This window comes from Scatophagus argus, chromosome 8 (genome assembly GCF_020382885.2).
Source record: "Scatophagus argus isolate fScaArg1 chromosome 8, fScaArg1.pri, whole genome shotgun sequence".
Taxonomy (NCBI): Eukaryota; Metazoa; Chordata; class Actinopteri; family Scatophagidae; genus Scatophagus; species Scatophagus argus.
In genome coordinates this window covers 22,943,309-22,956,774 of record NC_058500.1, presented here as the reverse complement: position 1 = coordinate 22,956,774, position 13,466 = coordinate 22,943,309, and positions in this window count along the sequence as shown.

The window sequence follows — 13,466 nt, the reverse complement described above, 5'->3', positions numbered from 1 at the left end:
CAGTTTAGATACCATCTATGGTACATCATGATTTCAGTGTTATGTTTGATACAGTTGATGATGATCTCCCAATAGATTAGAAACTTATAGGTTGTAATAGGTCACAAACATGGGCTGGGCTCTTTGGCAGTGTTTTCTGATGATCTACTTTGTTTCCCATGGGGAGTTGTTTTCAGAAAGAGTAAACATTTTGTGTTAGGTGCCCTGTGTCAGACCTGGGCCCTATCTGCCTCGTCTGCACATGCTATCATCAGTTCAATTCAATTCAATTCAATTCAATTCAGTTCAGTTCAGTTCAGTTCAATTCAATTCAATTCAATTCAGTTCAGTTCAGTTCAATTCAATTCAATTCCGTTCAATTCAATTCAATTCAATTCAGTTCAACTCAATAGCACCAAATCACAACAACAAAAGTTCTTTCATGACAATTTCCAGTTATACCAGGTTTAGACCCTTGCTCTTTAATGTACTCTCTTTAATAAACTTCCTTTCAGAAGGCAGAAACCTGGAACCATCCGCCATCTGCCTTGACCAGAGAGAGAGGGAGAGAGACAGGGGGCACACAGACAGATCCAATAGCAATAATAACAGAGTGCTGGAACAATAGAAACATTATTAACAATAATAATAATGACAGTAGTAGTAGCAGTAGCAGTTGTTGCTGTTGTAATAACAACGTAGAAATATGACTAATTGGTGATAGCAGTAGTTGGTGTCAAGCAGGACCACAGCAGGGGGTCCAAACATGGTCCATGGGAACCTGAGAGACGATGAAGAAGAAATCTAGTGACATGCATTGATGGGACATGAATGTGTACAGAAGGAGAGTTTATTTTTAATTCCCTTTGTTTGATAAGTACATTTAAAAGATTATCAGCTTGTGATGGTGCTAACTTTTTGTTTGGCACATGTATTTATAGCTTTAGTCTATTGCCAAGATATGGAGCCCTCAAGCGCATTTAAGTCCGCTTTTACAAGACTCTTGTTCGTAAACATTTCTGGTTAAAAAGTCAGCTGGTGATGATGTTTTTCAACCAGTTCACAGAGCTCTTGACATCAAAACCGATGGATGCCAGCTAGAATGAGGCAACAAGTTTTGTCTGAAATCCAGGACACGGTGTCTGAAAAATTAACAAGAATTTTGATGGTAAATTTGCCCTCAGTGTCATTATAAACTGTGTGTGTGCAAGAATGGAGAGCTTGACAGGCAATAGTAACTAAGGAGGGCGGGTCTTAATGAACGAACAATTGGTCAATCTTGGGCCATCTTACCCTGGGTCACTTATTTCAGTCTTTTTGTCAGAATAATGAAACAACAACAACTGCATTTCCCTTGTTGTGGGAATGATGTCACATGACACATAAAATGCTTTCCATTCCGAAATGTCCTCTTCATAAACCTTTCATCAAAATGCTTTCAGTTATTGCCACTTTCCCTGCTATTCACTCGTTGCTTTCACAGAGAAGCACATCCATCAAGAATTCAATTTCAACTTCAGTTTGAAAGATTCAGGGAGAAAGTGACTTAAAGAATGTTTCTTTTTTTTTTCCTCTAAAAGTTAGCAAATGTGGGAAGCAAAAGTGTGAGAAAAATTATGTTTTCAGTCTGTCCAGGTGACAATAACACCCAACATACAGGCAAGGACATAGATGCCAAATGTGCCTGTACACACAAAAACACACAGATATAAACATACACTACTAGCAGAAAACCTGAGTCAAATGAACTTCAGCACTGCCTAATTGAGAAGCCGGAGAAAAGAGCAGAGAAGAGTTTAGAACTGAGAGAAAAGACAGGGTGATTAACACTTCACTGGGACTGTAAACACAGCAGGCTCTCCTGAATGAGGCCATTGTGCTTCATATGCTGCACATTACATGACCCCACCGTTTAAGTTCACACACACACACACACACACAGAGTTGTTAGAGGCAGATTAATACACACATCTGTTCATCGGTAAGCTCTCCATTCACGAGCAATTCAGCCCATGGTTAGGTGTGTTCAGGGACGTTAAGGGAAATACAGGGTCCATGTAGGACAAGGACAGTGAAGTATTTTTTCATACACTATTTTTCCATTTTCAAGGACTTCACTTAAAGCAATGTGATTTTTATTTCACATTTTGGATGGGAATGTTTTTATCATCATATTGGTCCATTATTATGTTCTTTGGGATGCAAAACTTTAGCGTCCCACTGAAACCAAGCAACACTTCAGGGTCTGACAAACCACTGGAGAGTTTACATATACAATTACTGCTATTGCTACTTGTACGATCTGATGTGTGATTTAGTTATATATCTTGATTATATATTAAATCAGGCAACAAGAGCTTGTCTAAACGATTTGGCAGAGCATTACTTAAAAGATTTTTAAATATGGTGTGCTTTGTTAGGACAAAACAGTTCCAAGAGTAAGTCCTTGTAAAACACAGAGATAGCACATAGTTTGTAAGTTGTTCATAGACCCTGTGTCCATATTATGGGTGTCTAAGGGAAAGTGAAACAACACTTAAGAGATGGCACAGTCAGCCTACCTGCTGCCTGCAGCTGTACTTTGAGACCCTTCTCCTGCATGCAAAGAAGATCATCTGACCAGTACCTCTAGTAACTCAGACTGAAAGAAGAATTTGAAACTTCAAATGACAGTTTTCAGTGTGTGAAACCAGTGACCTGTTGCTCTTTACAAATCAAGATGCAGAAGTCTAACAATGGCATAGCAGCCAAAAATCAAATCTAATTGTCATCTCAAAATCGAAGGTCAAACATTTCATGACCATGACACCCTTACTCCCCATAACAGGCAGCACTTTTAATAATAGTCAAAGCACAAAAATGGAGGGCATAGACAAATTAAAAAACATCATCACATAAGCATTGTCCATCCTCCTATTTGAATGCATGCAACACCACTGAGCTAACTTACTTATTTTCTTGCCTTATTTGACACCATGTTCATCAGTAAACCCTTAATGGTTGGGGTAGGTTGAAGCCTTGAACTGAGGCAGAGGCTGTGGCATGGCTGAGGTGTTTTGATAACTTCATGTGGCTCTTCAGGGCTGACTCGCCCAAACTAGACAGGTCAAACTCTATACAACATTTAATACATCTTCCTTGATGAGGATTGGTGTTGTCTGGCAAAAGCCAGTTGCAATAAAGATCAATTTCCAGCCACGCTGGATTAAATTTATGCTTCGCTGACATCTTTAGTTTTAAGTAATGAGTTCATCAAGACAAGGAAGAAAGGAGAGGTACAGCCGTCGCCTGGTGGTGTCAAAAAGACATGTGTCAAAAAGCGACATGTCTGCATTTTAAAAAAGAAAAAGCTGTCTGATTTATGATTCTGAGCAATTTAATTCTAATGACCTAATGATTAAAATTTTGGTTAAGCTGTACAATGACAACTGCGGTTCATTTGAATTTCAAAGACTGTTTAAGCACTTTTTTTGAAAAACGGGGCTATTTTCAAGGTATTCCAGTACTTGATTTTTTTTTTCAAGCACTTCAAGCATGTAATGCGAACCTTGGAAATAAAACTTTTTTTTTTGGATGTTGCCATGGAAACTGAGAAAGTCCTCAGACCCTTGGATCAGAATGAACATGATTTTCTGTGACAAGACATCAAAGATAGAGAGGCATTCAGAAGGCCTCACATTGATCCCAATCAAGTTGAAGGTTAGTGCAGTTACAGAAGTGCATAAGGTTTTCTATTTCGTTGCCTTTCCATTGTCTATTTTCCTGTTGCATGCCAGGAATTTGTGTTGCTGTCCTTGTTCTCACTTTTGAGTAATTCATCATTCTGTATAAATGAAGTGTTGCATAAATCTAATAAAGAAAAGCCTGTCAGGGTTATGCGTGTGCTGTCTGGTAAGCAATAAGAAAGCACTTTCTTCCTCCCCCAGTCTTTTTAAATAGCTATATCTATCAGTAAAAAACATGTCAAAACCTTCATTTATACTTATAGTAGGATAATATAAGGTATTATCCTGTGATCAGCTATAAGCATTATTGATAATATTCAGATCACAGTATCTGTCGGGAAGCTGTTGTCTACAATTTCCTGGAGCAAAATTTCTGTTTTTTTGTTTATTTTCGGGGATTTAAAGGCTTAGTTTTGGAACTATTGAGAGAGAAACTGCCAGTAAATTGGCCAAGGAACACTGATTTACACATGCAGGTATCAAAACAGGTTCTCTTTGGATACAAGGGTATATCATGAGAACAAATATGCAGAAAATAGAGAGGTTAGCTTAAGTCCTTGCTTTAGAGTTAATAAATCATAACAAAACAATATCAAGGCTCACTCCTCTGCATAAGTTAATAAGCCATTCATCTAATACATTACAATAAATACAACAATAAATTAATGTTTCAAAGGTTCTTCTTCAGACAACATAACTTTTTTGTTCCAAAGTCTGCACAGATGATATAATGTTGTCAGGCTCTTTTCCTCAGAGCCTCTGGGCTTTGCAATAATGTGCTTCATGGGCCGAGAGCAGTTGCATCTAAAACCTCAGCTTACAGACTTGTTTTTCCTTCCAGCAGTGCTGACGTTTGCTTGAATCTTCCACTGTGTAGTTTCTTGACTGCAGTCCACTCACTCCTGTCAGCTCCTGACGTTTTTTCATGAAACAGTACTATTTTGCTTTTAATTTATCTACTTAGTACAGGGTATGTGTTGGAATGTTTGTGTATTTGGTTGTCTGCGTTTGCAACATGTTTCCTTTATGATATTCATGTGGTGTTGTTTTTCTTTCTTTTAATTTGTGTGTGTTTTGTGTTGTCATAAGATGCAATGCATGGAGCTTTCTTTCCACTGTAATTTAGCTATTGTTGTCTTTCCCTCAATGCAAACTGTGAGAACTCATGGCAGGTATCTGCTAAAGATAAAAAGGTAATTTAACATGAAAACGTTTTTTCTTCACTGACAAAATTAACTGCCATGTTGGCAGTTCTACGAGACTGAGCACAAGCAAAGGTTGACCAGCGTTTCAGAGGCACAACTCCATCTAACTGGTATGTAAAACGTCACAATGGGACTGGTTGTACACCTGGCATCTTTGTATTTCTGCTGCCTGTGACAAACACGAAATTCAATTCAATTCAATTCAGTTTATTTATATAGCGCCAATTCACAACAAAAGTTATCTCATGACACTTTCCAATTAGAGCAGGTCTAGACCAAACTCTTTAATTAAATTGTAAAATAGAGAGAGCCCAACATTCCCCCTTGAGCAAGCACTTGGCGACAGTGGCGAGGAAAAACTGCCTTTTAGAAGGCAGAAACCTCGGAGCAGACCCCGGCTCAAGATGGGCGGCCTTGACCGCCTGGGTTGAGGGAGGGAGAGAGCAGGAGAGAGAGAGAGCGAGAGAGACAGAGCGAGAGAGAGAGAGAGAGAGAGAGACAAAAAGAGAGAAGGAGAGGGGGGTGGGGCATGAGAGAAGGAGGACACAAGCAGAGATGCATAGCAGCAGCAATAATACAAGAAGTACTGGAACTGTAGATAATGATAATGAAGTATACAGAAGGTACTATGGTGATTATGATAGCAATATTAGTAACAATAATAATGGTAGCAGCTGTAGCGGAGTAGTAATGGAATTAAAGTAGATTATGACTAAACAGTATTAATCGCGATAAGTTTCGAGCAGCACCTCAACAGGAGGTCCAATCACAATCCATGGGAACCTGCGGGACAAGAAAGCATGAGCGCTCCAGGGAAGAAGTTGGGTTAGTGATATGCATTAATGGGACAAAAATGTGTGCAGAAGGAGAGGGAGAGGAAGAGAGAGAGCTCACTTTATAATAATAAGAGCTTTATAATAATAAAATAAAATGAAAAATCATGGTTGTGATTAACCCCGCCCCCCACCCAATCCACCACCTTTCTCTCTAATCACTGATAATCACACTCTTATGTATTTCATTTGTCTCACAGTTACAAAATTTACACACTAATTTTTCCCAAAATTGTGGGATTCAGCATTTGAGCACCATGTATATCTGCACCAAATTTACTTGCAGTTCATTCTATGGTTATGGCAATATTATATATTATATAACACATATTCATCTTTAACTTTGTGCCTGTTTTAACAAATTAATTATGCTCAAAATATGAGGTGGAGAGTGAGTCTGTAACGGTACAAAAATGTACAAAAAGAACAATTCAATTTAATGAATAGTGAAAAGGTAATCAGAAGACCCAATTAATAAAAAACACGGCTGGATTATTGGCTTGATATCAATAGATGTGTGTGTGCGTTACCTCACATTCCTCACAATGAAAGATAAAATAGCTGTAGAATAAAATAGTCAAAGTCTGTGGTAAATGATCATTATTCACACTGCATCTGTCAGTGAAGGGGCAAAATGAGATTCATAAGTTTTTGGAATCTCTGTTAAAGTTTGTATTTATTACAGTGTTTATCATGTCAGCTGAAGTGGATGAGTAGACAAGGGCTTGATTTCAGACACAGCCAACAGGCCTTTTGACTCACAAATACACTACATGTAGACATGAAGAACGTGTCAGCGTGACAACAGGAACTGCTACATAGCCAGACACCGAAACAAGACAGGCTTATTGTCAGCTTCAGTGATTGCACCTGTGCTTTTCTACTGTTGTAAGTTAAAATGTCTTCTGTAGAAAAAAACCTTGTATTATCGTTGATCTTGCCTAATTTCTTTCCATCTGATTAATGAAGAATTCCAATCTTTTTATGTTATAGTACTCAATATTTCTTAATATACTACTATAATAATACTAAACATGTTTTGAATTATCCCAATTTCCAGCTCGTTTCATGTTAAACAAAAGTTGCGATTGAGTTTGTGCGCCATAGCATTTTACACCTGTTCAATACTAATGTAATGTTTTCTGGCAGTATAAAGGATTTTTTTTTTATTATCTCTACCACATGATATTCACACACATTTCTCTCTCTCTGTGCAAACACTGAGTGGAGCAGACACATTGCATGTACAGAGAAAGGGGGCAGACAGTACCGACTATATTTGTGGGAACTAAACACCAGTATCTCACAGGCCATCTGGATGCTTGCACAGCACAGTGAACTTGCACCCATTCTTTCTTGGTGCTTGTTTGTATTACCAAGTCAATCATTTTCTTTCAACCATTTTACTCTGTTGACACTAGAGACTGCCACATGGAAAGTTGACATTGCAAACATGAAATGAGGGATGGTTGGATGGCTGGACATAAATGTTGGGTTTAGAGGATGGGGCTGGATCTAGGTTCTGAGCTGGACTAGGCCCGGCTCTGCAGGAAGCTGCATCTCAGCAAGAGAAATCCGAAATCTCCACCATGGAAAAGAGAGCAAGTTAGCTACTTTTAAATAATTATATAGCTATGTCACACGACTACAACTCTATGTTGTTATTCTTGCAAAATTACTATGGGTTTTAACCGAAGTCACAATTGGTTTGAGCTCTTCAGAAGCACAGGTTACATCACTGAGCTTCTACCTTCAGTGTTTGAACACATGGTATGGCTTGGTCAGAGAGTCAGAGAGAAAAATGGAGAAAAGATATACATCGTTGCTGTCCAGTTCCCTTAAGACTACCTACAGAAGTTAATGGATGCTCAGTGTAGGAGAACTTGTGTCCATCTGTTGTAATGGTTTTACTATTTCCATCAAGCCTTTGATAGCCCATTTAACCCTTGTACACCAAAAGTACAATCACAGAATTGTTCCTCAGATTCATATCCAACACACATCAGCCATGAAATTGAATACTGCATTATCACATTGCAGGATGCATCTAAAAGGGACAAAAAGAAACCTTCGGTGCTGTTGTCACACATGTCAGCTTGAATGCCACAACCTGCTGACTGACAATGGCTGTCATACTGTGTGTGTGTGTGTGTGTGTGTGTGTGTGTGTGTGTGTGTGTGTGGGCATGCATGTGCCTATACATATGGAGCTGATCAGCATTATACAGGGTTACCTAAGATCAAGGCTCAAGTGTATCTTGGTATTTTTTTATACAAGACAATCAATGATGGTTCAGTCATTTATCATTTTTGCTCTTTCTCAATTCACTGCTCTGCCTGTTGATGATGATGAGATGTTACAGCTGATTCCGATTGGTGGAAAGCATGTGTAGCAGGTACTTATTTAGTTTAATGTGGGTCCTCCTTGGTGATCCAAAGGCATTCCCAGGCACGATGGGGTAGGTAATCCCTCCAGGGAATTGTGGGTCTACCTCAGGATCTCTTTCCAGTTAGATATGAATATGTGGATATACATTTTATGACATCATAATTTCTGTTTTGTCAAAGTAGTTTAGAATTAGTCTACAATATTTCCATGTCCCATACCACAGAATGGCATGTAAGTACCCCTTCTTAAGTAGCATTGTGTACATTGATAAGTTATGTTTGAGTGTCACGTAATCACCTGTAAATAGCAGCTGCACAGTGTGAGAGTGGTTATAAGAGCTCGACTTGTGGATCAATAGCAACACTGAACAGCCAAAAGATAAGCACACTGCTCCATGGCCAGCTTTAGTTATACAGCTGCAAGTGAACGCCAGATCATGATTTATCACGGTAAATGAAGAAAAACAGACATGCGCTCCAATCATCTCATGCTATGATGAGGAGGAGGAGAAGAAGAGGATCAGTTACAGGCTTGACTTTATAATATTTGTGGTTGTTACCAATTGGCAGTGAGAGTGAAAAATTAGATATTTTATTTTTTACTTTATTTTCGGCTGATGAAAATACACAAGATGTGTATAAATCAGATACTGAAAATAGTCCCCAAACAATGCTCTTCCTCCTCATGTCTGGCTTAAGCTTGCTTCAGTGACCAGATGTTTGAGCTGTTTTAAGTTATTTAGTCTTTTTTAGAAATTCAAGAGACAGTATTCGCAGTAGTACAATTAGAGTACAATGACCAGGTATGGTGGCAGCAGTACAGATATGTGCAGAAGTAGATTGCACCTCACTTTATAGAAATCCTGACTCCTTTAATCAAGATAACCCACAGAGCTTGTTGTGTAGGTTGTGGTTTTTTTTCTGCCACTGTGCTCTTTCACAGAAAAGTATTCTATTCTATTTTTTATTCTTTTTGTTTTCGTGCTTTGAGCACCACAATTCAAGTGCCATCTAATTTCTTTATATTCAACAGAAGGCAGACATCTCTACAGCTGATATTCAGACAATCTAGATGGAGAAATAGCACAACGTGTAACAGGAACAATATGTGTTTTGGATTTTGATCTAAGCTGCATCTTTAGGTTGCAGTGTGCTGAGCTCTCTCAGCCAATGAGAAATTTGACAAATAAAAAAAGATTTTGCTTACAGCACAGATAGCATGTTTGGACTGTTGCAGGACTTAATGCTTCATGGAGGTGAACTTTATTCCCATCACTGCAGCCCCTCTCCTACTGGACTGTTTAAACAGTCAGTTCAGCCAACCTACTACAAGAATTATTATTTTCTCAATAACTCTACTTAGTCTGATGTTTTTGTCCGGATTTTGAAGGTCTGTAGATGAACAGAATTTCATTTGTGATGCTTACAGCATGTTTTAAAAAGTATTTAAAACTCTGCAATTAGAATTTGGTTTGCATTTCGGCACAAATCATCTGCTACCTCGTGATTCATTAATTCATTGCCGAGACTGTATTTGTTAAATTCATTTCTGCCCAGACAGAACCATTTGTTTCTATTAATGGGAATGGGGAAGCATCAAAAGAAACACACTGGTTGACTCTTACCTTGCTGAGCAAGTAATTTCTTATGGTGAATCTGACCACCAATCCCATTTTAAATGTCTGCTGGAGATTTCAGATGAAATTCAAAATGATCCAAGCAGCAGTGCAGGCATTCTGGGAGTGCACTAAAGCCCCTATAGGCTACAGAAGAGAATCCTACAGAAACATATTACTGAGAACAGTGATAACCAGAGAGAGATGCCGTCATCATATTCCAATAAGAACACAACAGGAAGGAGCTCAACAAAAGCAGCCAGCATAATGAGTGAAGGGTGAAGACTTGTCAGAAGAAGAGAAGAGAGAGGACTGAGAGTGTGACGGCATAATCATAAAACCAATATACCTCAGCAGGAGATGAAGTAAATGTAAAGAGCGTGATTTAAAAGAAATCATAATGGTCTTTTTCAGACATTCAGGGGCTGTTTTTTCCAGTCTCAGAACATTTACAATCTCATTTATGCCTCAGTCACATTACTGCCTGGCTTAAAATGCACTGCGGTTTTTCACCAGTACTGGTATAACAATTGAGTAGGTTACAACTTAAGAATATAAAGTGTACTAACATGAACCTTTGTATTCCTGAAGTATGAGCAATTACAGCACAAATGGTCAGTATTTAGCTTGTTAGGGACTTCAGAGTGTTAAAACCAATACACGACAAAGATGAGGACCAACAGCAGGGACACCGTATCAACAAACAACGTAATTTAAAATGACAAAGACAGTAAAACATAAATAAATAAATAAATAAAGGAAGACTAAATGAGTGAAGGGTGGGAAGCATCTGGACAGATTGACAGCTGTTCTTTACATCTACATCATCATCATCTCATTTGGTTGCAAGCAGCAGCTTTACAAGCTATATTTACTATTATTTTCAGACATTCAGGTTTCTATACTACATATTGTAAAAAGTAAATTTAAAAAATACTTCACACCAGATTCTCATGCAGTGTTTCAAGAGTTAACATTCAATTTCTGCCATAACACTTGAGTCCGTATTCTCTGAGAAGTTGACGTGGCCGTTGATCACTGTTGCTGACAATTCCTGAGGCTCCTCCAGTGACTGTCAAAAGGTGTGAGTTATCAGGAGTGTCTTGTTTGTTGCAGCCACAGTGGGGATTAAAAGTGACACCATGTGGTGTTAAGTTTATTGACATCATACCTTTTGCAGTCTCTTGCTCTATTGAACAGAAAACTCATAATCTTACTAATAAAGAAAACCATTAAAAATCCATCGGCCCTTTGAAAAGATATGTGTTTTCATAGAGAAAATGTTTAATGTTTAACTAACATAATGTAGAGTAATATTGCATCATCAGTACTTCCAGATTTTTCATGCATAAAAATCATCAACAAGCAATACCCTGATCACATTCACACAGTTACACGCATTTTCAAGCTCACTTCTCTATTGGCTCTTAAATTGTTTATGGATTATATAATTATTAATTATCAAGATATACGTTTTGCCTTTAATTAAAAAAACATGTCTCAGTCAGAGCTGATAAGGAGGGCATGATAAAAACCATTTGGAGAAAGTAGAAAGTAATGTAGTTATGACCTCTGCTGGTGAACGTTCACTATTACAGTCAACTGAATTGAAGAATTACACAGGAAAGCTCATGTTGTCTCCACACCAGGTTAATAATAGAATGGAAAACAGTTTTGGAATATTTGTACACAATATACAGCCCAGGCAGGAGTAGCCATTCGCATGCTTTCCTGCTCAGGGAGCACAGGTGCACCCTCCTCCCCATCTCCTCTTTCCCATGAACACATTAATAATTGGAGACCCCATAACCAAAGGTATCAGCTTCATAAAGGCCATCACTCCCTGTTTCCCTGGTGCCACAGTGCCTGTCTTTCTGGACAAAATTCAGGACTTGCTCCCATCCACTCCCAGCCTTCATTGAAAGAATAGTGCTTCAAGTTGGCACAAATAACACATCCGGGCGGGAGTCAAAATGGAAAAAAATGACTTTTTAACATTTTAGAAGACAGCGGAAAATCAATCTTCGTTTCTGGCCCTATTCCCTCTTATAGTCGTGGAGATGAAGGTTTTTGCAGGCTCCTCACTCTGCACACCTGGCTCCAATCCACCTGTTGGTCCCACAACATGGCTTTTATTGACAATTTTAACTATTCCTGGGACCGTGCTTCCCTTTTTAGCAGAGGTGACAACCACTCTAATAAGCAGGGATGCTATCTGCAAACATCCACAAGCAGTCCACTCCTCCCCCCATGTATGACTATCCACTGTCACCCATCACTCACCCACTTCAAAACCCCTCTCTCCTCCTGCCTCCTCATCACAGGCTGTGAACCGCACACTGGTCTCCGATTGGCTCCCACCCCCACCAGCCAACCCAACAGTCCAGGAAGTGACACAGCTGTCATACCGACTGTCATCACCACCCATAGACCTTTTCCAGCTCGCTCGAGCTCACGCCGCTCTCTTCTTAATTCTAAAAACTTAATTAAGGTCCTCCCCCGCGACCCTGACGGATAAGCGGTATAGAAAATGGATGGATGGATAATTAAGGTCCCTCAACAAACACTTCATGGTCATGTAATAACAAGTTGTTTTTATGTCTTGATCTTATTACCTCTAACAATCTGCACTTCTTTGTCTTGACTGAGACATGGTTATCTAAAGGTGACTGCGGTCAGCTTATCACTGCTTATGGCACTGCCATTAACCAAGACTTCCAAGCAGGGAATGGGTGCTGGCTGTCATCTACAAAAAGGATTTTAAATGCACTCCTGTTTTACATGACCTTTTAACCTCTTTTGAACACAATGATTTTATGATCCACTCTAAAGTCCCTGCGATTGTTTTTATAATCTATAGACCAACTAAGCCGAACAATGCTTTTATCCAAGAGTTTCTATCACATTTTAGCTCAAGATACAGCAATGTTCTCATTTTAGGTGATTTCAACATTCATGTCTGCTGCCCCTCTCAGCCACTTGTGTCTGATTTTATAAACATTTTAGAATCCTTTAACCTTAAGGTCAAGAACCAACTCCCTTCAAAGGTCATATTCTTGATCTGGTCCTTCACAGTGGTCTCAGTCTTTCAAACTTTGACATCAAGAATATGTGTGTGTCTGACCATAAAGCAGTTCTATTCAATGTCATTTAACTCTACATCTGTTAGCATGTTCTCTGAGCTTTTTACTTGTGCAGTTCTAAATAATTTGAATCTGTTTTGATTTTAACACAGAGAAGCTGGTCTCCTTTTGTTTTTTAACTATCTTAGAGTCCATTGCTCCTTCCAAAGTTTGAAAAATTAGCAAAATCATCACAGCCCTGTTTGGATGAATCCACCAAACTTTTAAAAGGACAGTGTAGAAGGATGGAGCATAAATGGGGAAAAAAAAGCAAGACCTCAAGTATTTTATCAAATATGGCATGGAAAAATCAAATCATATCAAAAAGCAAAGAGGCAAAGGTCCCTTATTTCATATTCACTGCACACACAAAGCCAACCACATGCAATCTTGGTGTTATTCCCACTAAATTTCTCAAAGAGGTTTTTTAATGCCATCACTCCCATTATTTCACTTATCATCAACAATTCCTTAGAAAATGGTATCTTTCCCTCTGCTTTTAAACATGCTATGGTGCAACTTCTTTTAAAGAAACCTAACCTTGATCCATCTGGTCCAACAAACTGCCCTTTTATTTAAGGTTCTAAAGAAAGTGGTAT